The 20,417-nt window shown below is 52.4% G+C and overlaps 1 pseudogene; it reads right to left on the bottom strand.

Annotated features, from left to right (window-relative positions):
• Positions 1-857: 857 nt before the first annotated feature.
• On the bottom strand, positions 858-19,942 carry LOC122672955 (annotated as a pseudogene).
• Positions 19,943-20,417: the final 475 nt, after the last annotated feature.

Below are 20,417 nucleotides of genomic sequence, written 5' to 3' on the forward strand. Positions count from 1 at the left end.
TCTGACTGTGGAGGAGGGTGTGATGCTGGGGGAGGGTCTGATGCTGGGTAGGGTCTGATGCTGGACTAGGGCCTGATGCTTGGGGAGGGTCTGATGCTCTGGAAAGGTCTGATGCTGGACTAGGGCCTGATGCTGGGGGAAGGTCTGATGCTTGAGGAGGGCCTGATGCTGGACTAGGGTCTGATTCTGGGGGGAAGTCCTGATGATGGTGGGCATCCTGCTCCCAGATATACACAGAGTTGTGATGATAAATCTCTGTGAGAAAGCTTTTTTTCATACTTTCCTGACCACCTTGCTGTGTTCTTTTTTTCTGAAGCATAATTGCTGTGCAGTATCTGATTTCTGCCATACATCAATATGAATTAGCCATAGATGAACGTATGTCTCCTCCCTCTTGAATCTCCCTCCCACCTCCCCTTGCTACATTCTTGATTCTATGGATATATGAATAATAAAGACTGTTGACTAAAATAACATAAAAAGCTCCCACACACAGGCGTGCACAAGCACACTCCCTAGTGCATCATTCGGGTCCGCATCAGGGTTGCCCTCGGCCACCCCGCCCTGGGATCCACGGTGAGGCTTGACACCCACACTTTGTTCCCATCCTCGGCCCACTGCCCACGCCTCCGCAGCAGAGGGGCCCTGTCCCCGCAGATGCTGAAGTGATGGAGCCTCTTGTCTCCAGAGCCAAGAGCATGAATACCAGGTCGGTCGTCCTTTGGGGACATCTATGCTTCCGCCTTCTAGCCTTTCCATTGTATCCATCCGTTTCTCTTAACAATGTCCGATGACACGGGCTCCCATTACCAGCTCTGGTCTGTTCTCAGAGTACAGCTTACCCTCGGCACACTCTATTGGCAGTGGGAAATTTTCCTTCAGCACTTTATTGAAAGAAAGCAATAATACTGTAATAAAAATAGTTCAAAAGTAGACTGTACGTACTTAGTCACATATTCAGGTAGTTCACCAAAGATTAGTAGAAAAACAGAATGGTAACAATGAATTGTACAAGTAAATTAAAGGTGGAACCCACATGTAAAGAGACATGCCGTCTCTGTCTACTGAGACATCACTGCATAATAAATGACGCACTGTGATCTGAACGCATCTCTTGCTGGCTTTTTTAATGTGCTCCTGAAAGAGTAAAAGTTACATTTGCTGCTTATACAATCTGAAATGGCTATGTCATCAAAATCTACAAATGTACGCCTAGGTCCATTCTTTAAACATGTTTACAGATAAAAAGATTGTTTACATAAGAAAACTAAGGCCTTTGTTAGAGCTACACTACGCTGTCTGTCTGTGGGACGTGGCTCCTTCACCGTCCAGCGCACCAGCTCTGCAGCGGGTGCAAGGCATCGCGATTCGTCCCCGAAGAGTCTCAGCGGAGAGAGGGACCCGGGTCCTCAGAGACCAGGTCACAGGAGAGATTGTCATAGTCGTCTTCTAGTCATGCTTTCAGCCCAGACTTCACTAGAAGCTCACATTCAACACCCAGTACTTTTAAATCGCTTCACTCTGCAGAGAAAAAGCATTTCTTGCTAGAAAAAGTACAGATTAGGTCAGTCGTTAAAATAGAACAATTGGTTGAAATTAAGTTCGCTCATTTCAGGGTGAGTGTTGGAGAGCTCAGTTACATTCTGGAAGGATAATGCACACCGTGTCATGATGATTTTACAATTGCAGGAAAACCCCTTCTCTCATGGTTTATCATTTAAAAATTAAACAAGAATAATTACAATAAATGCATCATTTACAAAAGCCCTATATTTGTTCATAGGATTTATACAGACAAGCATTACAGTACATTCATTTGAAAGACTAAAATCAGGTATCAGAACATGAATTGATCTGAAAGGATATATATAGCCTGGCTATACAAGAAAAAGTCAGTATATAAATAAAGTCATAAGTTTACATAAATATAAGAAACATTAAATTTTAAAACATTTTCTCTATGGTATTCATGAATTTTTCACTAATTAAAAAGTCTGTAATAAAATACCTTAGGGGCCATACAACAACTTTAAACAGATTAAAGATCGCATCGAGTTCAAAATGTCTTTGTCGTATTCTGGACGCTGTATAATCACCTGTAGCATTAGTGCGGGGAAACTGGAAACACACACAGACGAGTCAGTCCTGGGGCGGCGGCTGCTGAAGGTGGCAGGAAGGAGGGTGAGGGCTGTTCCTTGTGGGGTGTCCACAGATTGCACCTCACCCCTCACTGATGAGCACTTAGGCCGTTTCCAAACACTTGTCACTGTTCTGGAGAAAACAATCATTGCCCAGCTCCTACTTAATTTCGTAGAATATGTTTCTAGAATTGGAGTGTAAACACCTGGTTTATTCATTCCATCCTCTGTTCATCCACCCAGCCAGCCAGCCAGCCATCTGTTCATCCATCCATCTACTCACTAATCCATCCATCCATCCACTCACTAATTCATCCATCCATCCATCCACCCATCCATCCAGTCAGCCAGTCATCTGTCCATCCATCTACTATTATCTACTCACTAATCCATTCATCCACCCATCCATCCATCATCCGTCTATCAATCCATCCATCTATCCAACCACCCATCTGTCCATGCATCTGTCCAACCGCCCATCCATCCATCCACCTATCTAACCACCCATCAATCCATCCATCCACCCATCCACTCATTAATCCATCCACCCATCTGTTCACTTATCCACCCATCATCCATCTGTTCATTCATCCATCCATCCATGCATCTATACAAACTTCCTCCCTCCCTCCCCCGATCCCTTCCTTCCATCCTTCGTTCCTCAGTAGAACTTTACATTTTTGTGCAGATTGGTATCTTATTCCTCTTAAGTTTAATCATAGAGTATCTCTATTCCCCCCACAATCTTACTCTTTTTGATTGCAGCCTTTCTCCACTGCGATTTCCAGGAATTACACTGATTCTTTTGCCAACAATAACTCTGGAGAGTTGTTAGCATCTGACTCCCTGACAGAGCTGTTCTATTATTACCATGTTTCAGCTGATACTTTTGTGTTTTTCAGGTAGGCCATTATATCATCTTCAATCACTGGCTAATTTATTTCCCTCTTTCAGCTATCACAATTATTATTGAATTTTCTTGTTCGATAGCACATTCTAGAACTTTCAGAGCATTGATAATTAACAGAGGTGATCACAGCATCCTTGACTTGTCCCTGACTTTAATGAGACCACTTGTGACACATCACTATTCAGTGTGATTTTGGCCCTTGGCTTGAAATAGATGTTTCCAACTCTGTTTCAAAGCTGTCCTTTTTGTTTTTTAAAGAGTTTTTTAGTGGGAAGATGTTCAGTTCTATCCAAATGAAGTGGGCGACAGAGGATGAGATGGTCAGCTAGCATCACAGACTCCATGGACATGAGCAAACTCTAGGAGATAGTGAAGAACAGGGAAGCCTGGGGTGCTGCAGTTCATGGGGTTGCAAAGAGTAAGAACGACTTAGCAATAGAACAACAATAACAACAGTGGGAAGATGTTGAGTTCTATCCAGTCTCTTCTTCAGCATCAAGTCAAGAAGACCACACCTGGGGTGGAATGTAGGAGGCCATGATTCTCCTGCCCTGGCCTGTAGCTGCCCCCTTTGCCACGCTACTTTGCAACATTTCCCGTCAAGAGACACAGCGTATTTCTGCAGCTTCTGGGCTGGCCTTGTGACTTGGCTTGGCCAACAGAAACAGGCAAAGTGACAAGCCTCACAGGGCCTTGAGAGCACTGCTCTCTGGCCACTTCCCTGTGAACAATCCCAGGCCAGCCTGCTGGAGGACAGGACTCCCATCATCATCCCTGCCAGCAGCCAGCTTGTCCATCATGAACCATGGCTACCCTTGAGCAGCCAAGCTCAGCTGACCCACCAGCTGACTGTGGATGCAGGACTGTCCCCACTGGAGATCGACCACATATCTAGCCCCAGTCAGCCCCCGACCCACAGCCTGATGAGAGATAATGGGTGGCTGTTTGCAGCCACTAAGTTCTGGGCGGTTCACTGTGCAACAGTAGATAACCACAGAAAGGCTGTTCTCTTTTGGCCTGTTGAACATGAACTGATGTTTACTGTTGTGTCCTGGAAATCACAGAATGAGCCTATACGTGTGATTGGGCCCAATTTTTTGACATGCTGCCGAGTTGCCAAAAACTCAGCAAATGTGACCAGGCACTCTTTATCAGAATTGGCTGAGACTTTATAAAATCGAAGCCTCATTTTGTCTTATTGCTTCAACAAATGATGCTACTGGGATTTCCCTGATGCTCCAGTGGCTTAGACCCCATGCTCCCAATGCAGAGGGCCTGGGTTTGATCCCTCCTTGGGGAATTAGATCCCACGTGCCACGACTAAAGCTCCCACTTGCTGTGACTAAAAGATCCAGCACGATGCAGCTAAGACTCAGCGTGGCCAAGTAAATATTTAAAAACTTGTGCTGGAGTTGACTTGTGGGAGAGGATGGGGTGTGGTCCCTGCGTTGCCCAGGATGCCGGGTTCCAGGTGTGAGATGCTTAGAAGAGAATGAGTGTGATCTCCAGAGTGAGGACACGGTGGCAGACACCCGGAAGTCTTAGGCCCTGTAGACACAGCCAGCTGAGGCCACTTTCTGACTGGGGAGGGGGGAGAGGGCTAGCAACAGTTGGTACCATCCCATAGTTGGTCATAAAGTCTAAGCCGAAAGAAGCTCCCAGAATACTGCTGTCCCTGGAGTTTTGCTGTGGTGGTTTTAAGTTATGTCCTCAAGTTCTGGGGTATTCCTCTGCTCAGAAGGGAACCCAATCTCCCACTCCTTAAGTATGGACCAAGCTTAGGGACTCGCTTCTAGTGAATAGAATAAGGCAGCAATGACAGCATGTAACTACTGAAAAGTGGGCCATCAGAGGCATTTCAGACTCTTCCTCACTCTCTCTCGCACTTCCTGCCCTGGGTGAAGCCAGTTGCCATGCTGTGAGGACACTCAAGCAGCCTGAGGAGAGGTCCATGTGGTGAGGAGCTGAGGCTCCGCCAACAGCCCTGTGAGTGTGCTATCTTGCAGGCTGATCTTCCAGTCCCAGAACAACCTTCAGATACCTGAAGCCCTACATGACATCTTGACGATAACCTCACAAGGGACTCCCAAGCCAGAATTGCACAGCTAAGCCATTTCTGAATTTCTGACCCCACTGAAAGAACCTGAGATAATAAATACACATTATTTTAAGCCACTAGGTGCTGAGCTTGTTTGTTCCACAGCGCAAGCTAACTAATATACTTCTTATGGTGGCTCTGAGTGGTGAGTTCATCCATGTCAACTTGTTCTCTTTCATGGACTCAAGGTTCTGGCACAGTTTTCTCCACTCTAAGATCCCACTAGCACACACCTCTTCATTTACTGGATACCCTACTTAAAACGTATGCCAACCCTTTGCTTGATAAAGAGTGAGTTTGGGTTTCTGAGACTGGTGTTGTACCTGAGAAGCAGGTCTCTGACCAAGGCTCTTCTACAGACCTCTGCAGGAGAAGACCTCAGTAGCTGCCTGACATCTGTCCTAACCGCCCTGTTGTTCGTCTCTCACCCTTGTGTAGGGTTGGCGGCAAGCTCAACACAGGATACCCCGTGTAGACAGAAGCCATGTCATGGATAATTCCATGGTGGGATTACATGGTCAGTGAGAAAGCCGAGGTAGTTTGAAGCAGGGGTGGATTCCAGCACTGTCCTCTCCTGATGTTTTAAAACCATCTCATGGGAGCTTCACATATGTGCCAGAGACAGGCACACATGATACATTTTTGGTAATGAAGCACTTGCATGCGGCCAGCACCCAGGAGCTCCCTTCCTGACCCCCAAGGGGAAACCACTACCCCGATTCTTGTCTACTCACAACGCTTCACTCACCTGGTCCACTCTGTCCAACTGGACACCAAACTTGCCTCCAAACCCCCAGATGGAGTCAACCTGCAAGCAGCACTTGGAGAGCTTTGACTGATACTCATGGCCAACAGCTGACTGAAACAGGGGCAAAAGTGAAGCATCAGACACCCACCAGCATGGCCACACTGGACGCGCCCCCCGACCCTGAGGCAGCCTGCACTTCTGGTCGGCATGGGTGACGCAAACAAAATCACTCAACGTGGAAGCCAGCCCAGAGGGAGGTAACTCCATGGGGCATCACAACACCAGGGCCCCCCAGTCAGGTGTTTGAACCCTCTCCACACCAGGCTCCCAAGAAGTCTCCCAAGAACCCCAGCCACAGGGGGCCTTCTGAGGTGCCTGGGTGTGAAGAACCAGGAAGCCAGCCCCAACCACAACCACAGAGCCAGCAGCCTGCCAGCGACTCCTAAGCCCACTTCCAAGAAGACTGCTGGCAGTGATCACCCTTTTCAGGTGGGACACTGTCAAAGCACGTGGCCCAGAAATCAGGGCACAAACTGCAATACAGATGGCATGCTTCAGGCACACCGCCCGTTCAGTGTCAACACCTGCCACATACCCAGCCCGCCCAGGTGTGCAGTGGGGCCTGCCACCGTCCCGCCACCCCCGTCAGGGAAGCAGGTCTGGTGACCTCTCAAGGCCACATGCACACCGAGCAGTCCACCCCGAGCTCCCGCTGTGTGGTCAGCAAGCCATGGCCCATGGCCCACATCCAGCACTTAGGTTCTTTGTAAATAACATACAAAGAACATACAGGTGTTTCTGAACATTGTTCATTTACAGAAAATCTATATCTAACTTCGTGTCAAGACAATACAGGTACTTCAGGAGCCACCAGAGACCCTGTGGTGGCCGGGAAGCTGAAAATATTTACACCCTGAACACTGAGCGGCCCCGTACTGCTCCAGTCGCCCAGGCATGACCCTCAGAGTAAGGCAGCAGGCGCCCTCGGCAGAATGGAGAGTGGTCACGGTCCTCTTTATGGACACTGAGGATGCAGGACAGATGACTGACGCATGACCCAATGCCGGGAGAGGAGGCGGCTCGTCCAGCCTAGCTCCTCCCCAGGGAATCACCCCCACCTTGGCCCCCTCCTTCAATACAGTGAGGGGCCTGCCAGCGCACTACCAACTCCTCTCCTGCTTGTTTAACCGGAACTTCAGCAGCAGCGTTTAGGGTCCAACCCCCACAGGGTCACCACCACCTCTGATAACTCTGCAGGCAGCTCAGGGCGCGCGTTCTTCCACAGCCGGGGAGCAAAGCAGGATTTACTTTCCAGTCTGGAGCTGTTACTTTCTCTCCCTCCCAGGCTGGATTCGATGACCACAGCCAATAGCCGATCAGGAGCACCGTGGCCTCCAAACACCTGTGGCAGAGACTACCCATCTGCAGCTTCAGGGGTCTCACCCAGAAAACATCAGCAAGGTAACATGGAGGCAGCAGCATGCCCAAAGGATCCGCCAGCGTGACTCTTCATCACCAAGAAGTCAGGGAGAACTGTTCCAAAAATATGGCCAGAGTGAAAGCTTAGCGATTCACCCAACTTTCTTATGATAACAGCTTTCTCCCCCAGATTGGCCTTGTTCTCACACTGACGAGACTCTATTTATGAGATAGTCAGCACCAGGCAGAGCACTGCGGGAAGCAGGGATGACGCTCTGGTCATGAGAGGCGCCCCTCTCTCAAGCAGGTGCTGGCTCACCAGTGTGACAAGCCCTGCCATTCTGGGCTGAGGGCGATCCAGACACAAGGCAGATGGGGTGGAATTACAGAGGAATCTGACCCCAGCTTACACCTCAGCACAGAGTAAAGGCAGACATCTCAAGTTACCCAGCCTGGGAAACGCACACCCTCTTCACTGCAGATGCAGCACACCTGCTCCAGTCTATTGTCCCCTCTGCAGGGTGGACACAGCCCCCAGCTGATCCAGCCCCCTCTCTGAGTACCAGCAAAGGATGCTGCACTCTTAACAGCTTCAGTCCCACCTACTGAGACCTGCATGTCCTCACCCTGGTGGGCCATGGTTTGACGCCGGAGGACAGGGTCCTCTCTGAAGGTCAACAAGTGTGCGAAGGACAGCAGCACGCTAGGTGGCTGACTTTCCAGCCTCAACGTGAAACCAGGTGCTGAAACTCAGCTCTGGGCTGCAGATGGGAACCACTAAGGCTTCAGCCTGAACTACACGTGATGCCCATTCCAGCAGTCTGGCTGCCTGTGGGCCTCTGTCCTGGTCACAGAGCTGGCCTCTGGTAGGACCTGATCTCCAGCTGCAGGCTTCCCAAAACACCTCCCTCCCCAGCAACTCAGAATCTGAAGAGAGCTTCCAGAAACCACAGCCCTTCTCGGCTAAGATCAATTGAGAGAGTTACTTCTGGCAAATCTCGTCCTCAACAAGTGGATTCCCAACTTTTCAACGGAAGGGGAGGGCTGAGAGACGACCCTGCTGACCCTGGCGAGGTCAAGCACGCCAGGACTGACACCACGTGGGTCGGCACTTACCTTGTCCATCCTGTCCTGCTCCACGCCAAACTTCCCTCTGTAGCCAGGAGAGGCTTTGGGTCCCATTTCCAGCTCTTTCTCCCTGAGGGTCTGGTGTTCTTGAAACACATTCTCCCACAGCTTGTGGATACTTGGGAGGGAAGAGATGGAAGACGAACAAATCGGTCAGACAGACAGCCAAGACACGCGTCTGTGCTTTCTGGGAGGACAGACAAGGACGTTATCTCTGCAATCTGTGAGGTGTCGTTCCCCGGTGGCTCCCCAGCCCAGCCTCCCTTGTGTTCACTTTACTGCACCTCCAGCTGCCCCCAACTCCAGCAGTTTTCAGAGTCAGAAGCAGGTTAATGGGGAAAAAAGCAAGTCTGAACACACACAATGAGGCATCTCCAAGCCCCTACAGAACCTGGGGCTACGATGTGGACAGCATTCCACCACATGGAGGACAGCTCCTCGGGGTTCACCAGACATGAAGTGGGAGAGCCAGCTCCGTAAACATCACCAGACGCAAATGGGAGACAAAGTCAACAGGATTGCACCCGGACGACCCTAGGCCAGGAACCAAGAGATGTGGAATATTCAGATGGTTTCTCTCAACATGAAGCACCCTGGCTTTCCATTCAAAGGTGAAGTGAGAGGCTTACAGAACTTAAGATGTAAAAGTCATTTTCACTTTAAGCACTAGGAAGAGCGGGACAGATCACAAGATGCAGCCAGAACCGGGCAGGCCAGGCGGCTGTCACCCAAAGCAGCTGAGGGCCACCTCACTCCACATCCGGATGGCAATCCCAGACGTACGGCTTAGAACACCAACCAGGACTGGCCACCTCCCAAGCCCCTGATGAGCTGGGGAAGAAGACTATCTACACTTCCCAACAAGAAAACAAGCTACCCTGGAGGTGGCGAGTTAAGACGGGCCAAGTCAGGGACAATCCTTGCTTCGTGCAGTCTCCTATCTCGACCTTCATGAGAACATGAAGTTCAGGATTCAGCTCATGGGATTCAACTGACAACAACAGAATAATCACATTATAACAAAATAATACACATTAAGGAGGGGGTGTTTTTGATCTCAGATCTTCAAAGACAGCCCATGCTTTAGAAATCTCCCTTCCGCAGAGAGAACAGCTTAAGTGACTGTGTTCCTGGATGAAAACTACAAGGTTGAAAACCAGACTAGAGAGTAAGAAGTACAGCAGTCACGGGCAATGAGGATTTAAAGTCACTGAGCACATCTTTACACATGCACGTACACAAACACTTACGTATATACATGTCAGACCTCATTTTTATCTACTGTGTAAACAAGGGACCAGACAACGCAGAAGCAGGGCCAGCCCACAGAAGCAGGGCACTCGCGCTACCCAGCGGGGAGCGTGCCCCACCTCACCCGTTCACATTTTAGAATGTCACTGTCACACAAAGATCGAGAAAGTCTCTTACGTGATGTGCTCCTGGTGCCCAGATCCTGGCACGGCCTTGGCCCCCCATCTCTGCTCTTTTTCACTTACGTCATTCTGAAAAGGAAAAGAAAGAAGGAGTACACCCCACACCCTGGATTGTAAAACAGCCCCCCACCCACCCATCCACCCAAAAACCTGGGAGGATCCACTTCAGGAGACGGGAAAGGTGGGCAGACTGGCGGCTCCTACCACGAAATCAGGGTCGGTACTCCCAGTTGTCGGCTCCCCCGTCGTCCCGGTTGATGGACACAGTGTGGCCTGCCGAGGCTTTCCACATCTGGAAGAGCAGCGCTGAGGGTCACAGATGCCAGGAGAGCCCTGCCCAGAGACCCACACAGATGCCCTGCCTGGGACCCCAAAACGCTGGACAGCACAGGGAGGGCAGAGAGCTATGTGCTCAAGAGGTCCACTCATGGGACATCCCTGGGGGTCCAGCAGCTAAGACTCCTCGCTCCCAATGCTGGGGGCCCAGGTTCAATCCCTGGTCAGGGCACTACATTCCTACATGCCACAACCATTAAAATAAAACAAGGTCACTCATAATCCCCATGCCTGAGTGACACCAGAAGGATCAAAAGAAACCTAACATGAGAGCAGTCACAGGGCAGAAACACAGAAGAAATACTCCTAGGTACAACTCAAATGAGAACATTTTCTGCAAAATAAAAAAAGTCCCGTGTGCTACTTCACTCAATGGGAACCTCCCCGACTAAGTCTCCTGACAACAGTGTTGTCCAACACTGGGAATGCGCTGTCGCCAATGGTAAAGTCTGCTGCATTTTATCACAATTTTTTTTTTTAAAGCACCATTTTGACTCAAAAATAATTACTGGAAACCCTACAATGATTTTCTTAACTTAGACTCTGACAAGTCAATAAATCATTCAAGGGCTGCTTTGCCATCTACTTGGGGAAACGCAGAACACAGAGAATGCCAACTTCTGTGCCGGGGAGCCCTGAGGCAGGCCGCCCTGCCTCCTCAGCAGAGCCCTGAAACTCTGGAATTTATCGGCTCAGACAACAATGACACAGCCTCGCAGCCGGACCACGCTGCTCTTTGCATAACTGCAAAGGCAAAATCTAGCCTTTCAGGACTTCAAAAGAAAGTGACCAGAAGAAAGGTTCACTCTCCCCAGAAGTACTCATAAAACTGCACACAGGCCAGGAAGAAACTGAAGGCTTGTATGCACGCAACCAGAAGCCCCCATCCTGGTGTCTGAGCTGAGGACACTGCCAGTCTCACTTGGTGGGGCCATATGCTCTGTGCTCTGTGTGGATCCAAACAGGACGGGAGCCCTTCGCAGGCCTGAGACTCCCCCAGGCAGGTCGACCTGCGTCCCCAGCTCTGCTAGGTCACAAGCCCAAGGTGGTGGCAGGGATGGATCGAGGGGAACAGCTCTGATTCCCAGATTGGACTCCTGCCACGTCAGCTGGGTAGGGAAGCATGTGCCACCAGGTGGGCAGGATCAACGCAGTCCCCTGGACACTGTCCCATCGGGACCCTTGCTCCCCTCTGATTAGGTGAAGCAAGGCAGGAAGCGCCCAGACACAAACTGCTTTGGACACAATCTTCAGGAACCGACAGACCGGCTCAGCACCGGCAGGCATAACCAGCGTGCCTATTCACACATGGAGACACAGTTGCCTGAAAGCCAAGTGCTCTGCCCTAAGCCTCTGCCTCCCCAAGTCAAGACTGCCCATGGTACCACACTGGCCTGAGAAGGGGCTGCCCACCCACAGGACTCCGGTGGCCTAGTGGTCTCCTCAGCCAGTGAGGGGACGGTCGGTCATGCAGAAGGACAGGGTCTCCAGCGAGATGCACTCCCCACCCAAGGACAAGGTGAAACCCGCGTCCTGGCCTGTGTCTTCTCCATGCTGGCGGCACAGAAGTCCCAGGGTCCACTCTCCACCCGTCCCTCCAGAAGCCAGCCTCACTCATGGGCAGCTGAGCACTGGCCGGTTTTCCCCCGCGTCATGGCCACAGGCTCTCCACTCCCCCATGGAACAGGAAGAAGGGGCCAGGTGGTTGCCCGGGGGGAGGTGCCCCGAGTCCTCCACTCCAGAGTCCTGTGGAATCCCCTCTGCTTTCTAGACCACAGGCAACACCAAAATTGACTTTATCTTTCAAACAAGAAAATTTCCTCCCAGAAAGTTATCGTCCCTATCTCTGCAAACCCAGTGAGAAACACCCGTTACGTTCCTTGTCAAAGGCGTTTCCCTGCCTGCCCAGTGGAGCATTATGAGCACGCTCACGGTGCACAAACCTTTCTTCTCCAGGTGCAGATGTCAGACACTCACAAAACTCTGCTGAAAACTCAGTAATCCAATGAGGAATTCCCAGGCACTGGGGAGAGTTTCTGTCTGTAAGACGATTAAGAGTAAAAAGCTCAGAAGGATATGTGCTGACAGGCACCCTGGGCAAATCTTTGTGGGTTGAGATCCTTTTAGAATACCTCTGAAATCCTCCCTAACATAACAAGGTTTTGTAAAGAAATTTGCATTTCCCTAACCAAAGACTTCAACTAACTTTCAGCCACAGTGAGAAACTACAGGAAATAAAGAAGTTCCATAAGATTTACAACTGTATGAAGTTTCTTCTTAATGCAAACAGAAATCATTGCTTCAATGGCTAGTGTACATATTTGTTTGCTAAAATGCTGAGAGCTTTCCATTTCTGGTTCATCCTAATTTATTCTGCGATACAATTCTATTACTCTGGGTGTATGTGTATATGTGTGTATGTGTGTGTGTGTGTGTGTGTATATATATATATATACATATATGGCTTCCTTGGTGCCTCAGACAGTAAAGAAGCTGCCTGCAATGCAGGAGACCCAGGTTCAATCCCTGGATGGGGAAGAGTCCCCAGAAAAATGAAGGCAACCCACTCCAATATTTTTGCAGGCAAAATTCCATGGATAGAGGAGCCTCGCGGGCTACAGTCCATGGGGCCACAGATTCGGACATGACTGAGTGACTACCATTCTCACACTTTCATATAGATGTACGTATGAGAAGCACTCCCGAAAGGGATGGTGACATGACTGAGCTAGAACTCAGAGCAGTGACTGCTACCGGAATGTGAAGAATGGTGACTCGGGGAGCAAAAGAGCAGCAAGCTGTGTCTCTAATGAACAGGTACGGTTACTTCAAAAGACCAACACTCCAATTCTCCGAGCCACCAGCTAAGCACCTCTTCCCTAAGACCACAGGATAGCCCTGACTAGACACTGCACTGCTAGACATGACAGATGCCTAGAATCCCCTTGTTCCCCAGGACCAGACTCGTCACAGGCATACACCGTATGTGCTGACGTGTGGCCTGGCATGCATTAGCAACCAGACAGAAGATGCTCTGCTGGCCTTCCTCAACTCTGCCTTTAGAAATCTTAACTTGTGTAGGTTGCTTAGTACATTCTGGGTACTGCAGTTATCATCCAGCATCTATGAAAATCTTGCAAGGGTAGCTAGTGATAGGCTCAAATCTATAATAATCTATTCCCTCTCAATATTTTTAATTAAAAAAATCATGAAAACAACTCTTTGAAAAATTAAAGGCCTGTTTTGGTTTTGTTTTTTTTCAAATCTGAAGATAATGCCTCTAGAACCCTACCTCACACCACACACAAAAATTAACTGGAAAAAAATGGAGCAAAAAACCTAAGTGTCTGAAGTAAAACTATTATATTCTTAGAAAAAAAAAACATAAGCACAGATTTTCATCACCTTGAATTCGACAACAGACCTTAGATGCTTTGCCGTCACTAAAAGCACAAGTGAAAACAGAAAAAAACAAACTGGACAAAATTTTAAACTTTTGGCTTCAAAAGATACCCATCAAAATCAACACTATTTACAGAATGAGAGAAAATATTTTCAAATCATCTACCCAGAATATATAAAGAATTCTTACTAGTCAATAATAAAAGGGACAGTTAACCACATTTTGAAAAGGGGAAAGGATCTGAACAGACATTTTTCCAAAGACATATAAATGGATGATAAGCTTGTGAACAGACAGTATCACTAACCATCAAGGGAATGCAAATCAAAGCCGACTTTTGAGATACCACTGCACACGTTTTAGGGTAGCTACCTTTCAAAAAACAGAAAACAAGTTTGGTGAGGGTATGCAGAAATCAGAAGGCTCTTATGCTGGTGGTGGAAATGGAAAATCAAAGAATCTGGCAGTTCTTCAAAGGGTTAACACACAGAGGTACCACAGATCCCAGCAACTCCATTCCTAGGAATATAAAAAACTTGTTCACAGAGCATCACTCCCAACAGCCCAAAGTGAAAAGAACCCAATGTCCTTGTGAAGTGATGGACACGCAGCAGGTGGTCTATCCATTCAAAGGAATGTTACTAATATCTGACGATAAACGGAGTGAAGTACTGACATCCACTACAACAGGGACAAGGCTTTGCAAATCGTCCACGCTAAGTGAAGAAGCCGGACACAGAAGACCATACATTACACAGGCCCATTTCTATCAGTGGCCAGATCTGGTAAGTCTACAGCGAGACAAAGTAGATAGTGTTGCCTAGTGTTGGGGGGTGAGGGAATATGATAAGGTTTCTGAGGTGATGAAACCACCAACACCGAGTTAGCGGACCGTCCACGTGCCCACCCTCTCCAGTGTAGCAGAGGAAACAGGTCTCACACGGCCCACTCTCCACACTACCGTTACCCAGAGGACTCCCCTCCCACCCCTGCCTCCTGCACAGTCAAACACAAGACCTCTGATGGACAAGGGCCCCAGGACGCAGCCCACTGCAACACAGGGCAGACCCCAGGGCTCCCAACGTTCTCTCTCAGCCAGGCGCTTGCCCAGCCCCTGCTGCACTGCACGGACCAAAGATCAGAATCACCAAGGACTCCATGCAAGTGAACTTTTTTTTTACAGTCTGTTTCTCACAATGCTTCAAGGAAAAGGTCATGGGGGACACACTGCCAGTTACTGACGGGGGTATGGAGCAGAGCATCAAAGACAACCCCGCACACCCTTGCCATCTTGGGTCTGGGAACACTTTCCACCCCGAGAGGCGCGGGCCAGCCTCCTGCACCCGCTCCCTGACTCAGCCGCCTTCAGGCTCTGCCCAAGCGCAGGCTCCTCCACTTCCCTGAGGCCCGGCCCCTTCCCCTCAGCCCCCCCCCACCGCCCCCACCCCAGTCCCTTCCCCAGAGCCCCAGGCCCCCTTCCCTCAATCCCGGCCTGGCCTGCTTCCTCAAGCCCGGGCCCTTGCCTCAGCCCCGGGCCCGCCCATCCCCTTCTCTGACCTCCGCCCCCAGCCCGGGGAAGCTGCGCGAAACCACCAGCGCAAATGCCAGGAAACCGCTCGCAGACGCCCAGGGTTGGTCTGGCCAGGCTCCACACTGCCCAGCCACCACCGCGCCCTCAGCTCCTAGGGGCCCGGCTCCACTTCCACTTCCACGAATGTGGCGGGCCGCACTCGGGTCCAGGGAGCCTCTCCTTGCATGAAACTCCTTTAGAACTGGGCTCTCCCGATCCCGTGGGTGAGGCTCAACGGTACAGCCTGGGGGTCAAATGGGACTGGACAAGGACGAGGACCAGGACAACAAAACACTAGTTCTGTGTCAACGAGGGAAGCCACCACCTTTCCAGATCTCACAGCGGGGCCTGCACGGAGGGCCCGGGGGATGCAGAATCACAAGTGATAACTACGAACCCCCCACAGCAGGAATGGAGCCTACCTGGCAAGAACCTTCTCTCTGGTCCAGGCTCCAGTGCGGTGTGCTGCTGCTATCTCCACCGCTGACCCACCAGGAGCAGCTCACACGTGCTCTAGAGCGTATGGTCACATGACCGGGACCTGGCCAATCGGTGTCTTCCACCACTCCACATGTTCCAGGGTGGCTATAGTCCAAAAAACAGAAAACAAGTTTGGTGAGGGTGTGCAGAAATCAGAAGGCTCTTAGGCTGGTGGTGGAAATGGAAAATCAAAGAATCGGGCAGTTCTTCAAAAGGTTAAAACACAGAGGTGCCACAGATCCCAGCAACTCCATTCCTAGGTATAGAGAAAACTTGTTCACAGAGCATCACTCCCAACAGCCCAAAGTGAAAAGAACCCAATGTCCTTGTGAAGTGATGGACACGCAGCAGGTGGTCTATCCAATCCATGGAATGTTACTAACATCTGACGACAAAAGGAGTGAAGTACTGACATTCACTACAACACGGACAACGCTTTACAAATCGTCCACGCTAAGTGAATAAGCCGGACACACAAGACCATACATTCTACAGGCCCATTTCTACGATAAGGAACACGATAAGGTTTCTGAGGTGATGAAACCACCAACACCGAGTTAGCCGTCCACGTGCCCACCCTCTCCAGTGTAGCAGAGGAAACAGGTCTCACACGGCCCACTCTCCACACTACCGTTACCCAGAGGACTCCCCTCCCACCCCTGCCTCCTGCACAGTCAAACACAAGACCTCTGATGGACAAGGGCCCCAGGACGCAGCCCACTGCAACACAGGGCAGACCCCAGGGCTCCCAACGTTCTCTCTCAGCCAGGCGCTTGCCCAGCCCCTGCTGCACTGCACGGACCAAAGATCAGAATCACCAAGGACTCCATGCAAGTGAACTTTTTTTTTACAGTCTGTTTCTCACAATGCTTCAAGGAAAAGGTCATGGGGGACACACTGCCAGTTACTGACGGGGGTATGGAGCAGAGCATCAAAGACAACCCCGCACACCCTTGCCATCTTGGGTCTGGGAACACTTTCCACCCCGAGAGGCGCGGGCCAGCCTCCTGCACCCGCTCCCTGACTCAGCCGCCTTCAGGCTCTGCCCAAGCGCAGGCTCCTCCACTTCCCTGAGGCCCGGCCCCTTCCCCTCAGCCCCCCCCCACCGCCCCCACCCCAGTCCCTTCCCCAGAGCCCCAGGCCCCCTTCCCTCAATCCCGGCCTGGCCTGCTTCCTCAAGCCCGGGCCCTTGCCTCAGCCCCGGGCCCGCCCATCCCCTTCTCTGACCTCCGCCCCCAGCCCGGGGAAGCTGCGCGAAACCACCAGCGCAAATGCCAGGAAACCGCTCGCAGACGCCCAGGGTTGGTCTGGCCAGGCTCCACACTGCCCAGCCACCACCGCGCCCTCAGCTCCTAGGGGCCCGGCTCCACTTCCACTTCCACGAATGTGGCGGGCCGCACTCGGGTCCAGGGAGCCTCTCCTTGCATGAAACTCCTTTAGAACTGGGCTCTCCCGATCCCGTGGGTGAGGCTCAACGGTACAGCCTGGGGGTCAAATGGGACTGGACAAGGACGAGGACCAGGACAACAAAACACTAGTTCTGTGTCAACGAGGGAAGCCACCACCTTTCCAGATCTCACAGCGGGGCCTGCACGGAGGGCCCGGGGGATGCAGAATCACAAGTGATAACTACGAACCCCCCACAGCAGGAATGGAGCCTACCTGGCAAGAACCTTCTCTCTGGTCCAGGCTCCAGTGCGGTGTGCTGCTGCTATCTCCACCGCTGACCCACCAGGAGCAGCTCACACGTGCTCTAGAGCGTATGGTCACATGACCGGGACCTGGCCAATCGGTGTCTTCCACCACTCCACATGTTCCAGGGTGGCTATAGTCCAAAAAACAGAAAACAAGTTTGGTGAGGGTGTGCAGAAATCAGAAGGCTCTTAGGCTGGTGGTGGAAATGGAAAATCAAAGAATCGGGCAGTTCTTCAAAAGGTTAAAACACAGAGGTGCCACAGATCCCAGCAACTCCATTCCTAGGTATAGAGAAAACTTGTTCACAGAGCATCACTCCCAACAGCCCAAAGTGAAAAGAACCCAATGTCCTTGTGAAGTGATGGACACGCAGCAGGTGGTCTATCCAATCCATGGAATGTTACTAACATCTGACGACAAAAGGAGTGAAGTACTGACATTCACTACAACACGGACAACGCTTTACAAATCGTCCACGCTAAGTGAATAAGCCGGACACACAAGACCATACATTCTACAGGCCCATTTCTACGATAAGGAACACGATAAGGTTTCTGAGGTGATGAAACCACCAACACCGAGTTAGCCGTCCACGTGTCCACCCTCTCCAGTGTAGCAGAGGAAACAGGTCTCACACGGCCCACTCTCCACACCACCGTGACCCAGAGGACTCCCCTCCCACCCCTGCCTCCTGCACAGTCAAAGACAGGACCTCTGATGGACAAGGGCCCCAGGACGCAGCCCACTGCAATACAGGGCAGACCCCAGGGCTCCCAACGTTCTCTCTCAGCCAGGCGCTTGCCCAGCCCCTGCTGCACTGCACCGACCAAAGATCAGAATCACCAAGGACTCCATGCAAGTGAACTTTTTGACAGTCTGCTTCTCACAATGCTTCAAGGAAAAGGTCATGGGGGACACACTGCCAGTTACTGAGGGGGGTATGGAGCAGAGCATCAAAGACAACCCCGCACACCCTTGCCATCTCGGGTCTGGGAACACTTTCCACCCAGAGAGGCGCGGGCCAGCCTCAGGCACCAGCTCCCCGACTCACCCGCTGTCAGGCTCTGCCCAGCGCCGGCCAGCGGGGCGGCGGGGCGAATCACGTGGTCGGCCCCCGCAGGTTAAGCCCCTACCGAGTTAGGGGGCCAGGTCGCTGAAGAGCCCAGCGGGGCGCGCTGGCCCGTGACACCTCAGAGCTCTGCCCAGTGGGAAGTGCGTTCCTCACACTCGCTCCTCCGGGCCAGACTCGAACAGATTCCAGGGGGAGGAAGCCGTGTCCCCCTTGACACAGACCCTCTCTAGGGGCACCAAGCTCCAATGAGAGTGATTCCCTTCCAGGTGACTCCCATCCCGCACCCTGAGGGGCTGTTCCCAACCAGAGCCGCTCCACTCTGCAGCCGCGTCGGTCGCTGCCTTTCCACTGACCTGGCTGCAACATCTCCCCGCTGGTGTGGGCCCCAGAGCTGGGAGGGAGCCGCCCGCCCGGCCTTCGTGAGACCCCGGCCCCTCCCCCTCGGCCGTCCGCCTCTTGACCTCCCAAGTCGTGACCCTCTCCTTCCCGGAGGGCTCCTCTCTTTCCCTAGACCCTCTAGGCGCTCCGCCCCCTCCCTCTAACCCTCCAGGTTCTGGACCCCCTCCCCAGGGCTCCCCGTTCTTCCCGGGACCCTCTGGGCCCTTGGCCCCCTTCCCCGAACACTTAGGGCCCGGCCTCTCCCCCACCCCTTCCTTCCGAATCCCGGGTCCTGCACCCCTCCTGGAGGGCCCCTCTCCTATCCTAGACGCCCTCCTCAACTCTCTGGCCCCTTCCTCTCAGGAGCCCGGGCATCCTCCCCTCAGACCCCGGACCCTCCACCCCAGCCACCTAAGGACCGCGCACCCTGACCCCTCAGGCCCTGCCCCTTTCCGTTCCCCCAGCCCGCCCCCCTTTCTCCGACCTCATTCCCCTCCCCAGGACTTCCTTCAGGCCTGGTCCCGTCCCCTCAGTTCCCGGCCCATCCACGTCCCTCAGCCCCCCAGTCCCCTTCTCTCAGCCCCCGGCTCCTCCCCTTCCCTCAGCCCCCGGCTCCTTCCCTTCCCCTCAGCTCCTCGTTCCCCTACTCTTCTCTCAGCCCCCGGCCCCTTCGCTCAGGCCCTTGTTCCTCCACTTCCCTCAGTCCCTCGGTCCCCTTCCCTCAGGCCCGGCCCCTTCCCCTTAGCCCCCCGGTCCCTTCCCCAGAGCCCTGGGCCCCCGTCCCTCAATCCCGGCCCGCTCCCTCAAGCCCGGGCCCTTCCCTCAGCCCCCGGCCCGCCCAGCCCCTTCTCTGACCTCCGCCCCCAGCCCGGGGAAGCCTCGCCCCCGCTCCCCACCCGCGCGCTAAACCGCCAGCGGAAATGCGAAGAAACCGCCGCTTTCTTTCCATTTCGGGACCTGGGGGCGCCCAGGGACCGCAGCTGAGGAACAAGCCCGTCCCTCCACCCGGCGGAGGCCGAGGTCACTCACCGACGCCCAGGGTCCATCTGGCCCGGCTCGACACTGCCCAGCCACCGCCGCACCAGCCGCGCCCGCTGCGCCCGCCGCTCCGGAAGACGAGCTCTAATTCTGCCGGAAGGGATGGGGCTGGGTGAGGTCTGGCTACAGCAGTGGGAGGGGCGTGAGGTCAGCCTGGGGCAGTTGGTGGCCTTCCTGCGCAGGTCAGGGCAGAGCCGCCGGCCTGAGAATGAGGGCGCTGCTGAGCCCAGGGGTTGACAGCGCTGGTTCCTGCTGTGGTCCCAGAACTCCACCTGAAACCGGAGGGAAGCCATCTGCCCGTGAGTCCTCTGCTGCTTGTCTGTCAGCTTGTTTGAACCACGCTGGGTTTTCTGCCCCGCTGGCTAAGTGTTGACCCTGGAAATGCAACTGTGTGGGTTTTGGCTGATTCAGGGAAGAAATGCCAGATGACACTTGGAGACTCCAGTTTAATCTGAATTCAGGTCATATCTCTCTCTTTTTTTTTTTTTTGCGTTTTTTCAATGAGTTTATTTATTTGTGGTTGTGCAGGGTCTTCATGCTGTGTGGGCTTTTCTCTAGCTGATGCGAGCAG

The sequence above is a fragment of the Cervus elaphus genome, chromosome 16 (assembly GCF_910594005.1).
Source record: "Cervus elaphus chromosome 16, mCerEla1.1, whole genome shotgun sequence".
NCBI lineage: Eukaryota > Metazoa > Chordata > Mammalia > Artiodactyla > Cervidae > Cervus > Cervus elaphus.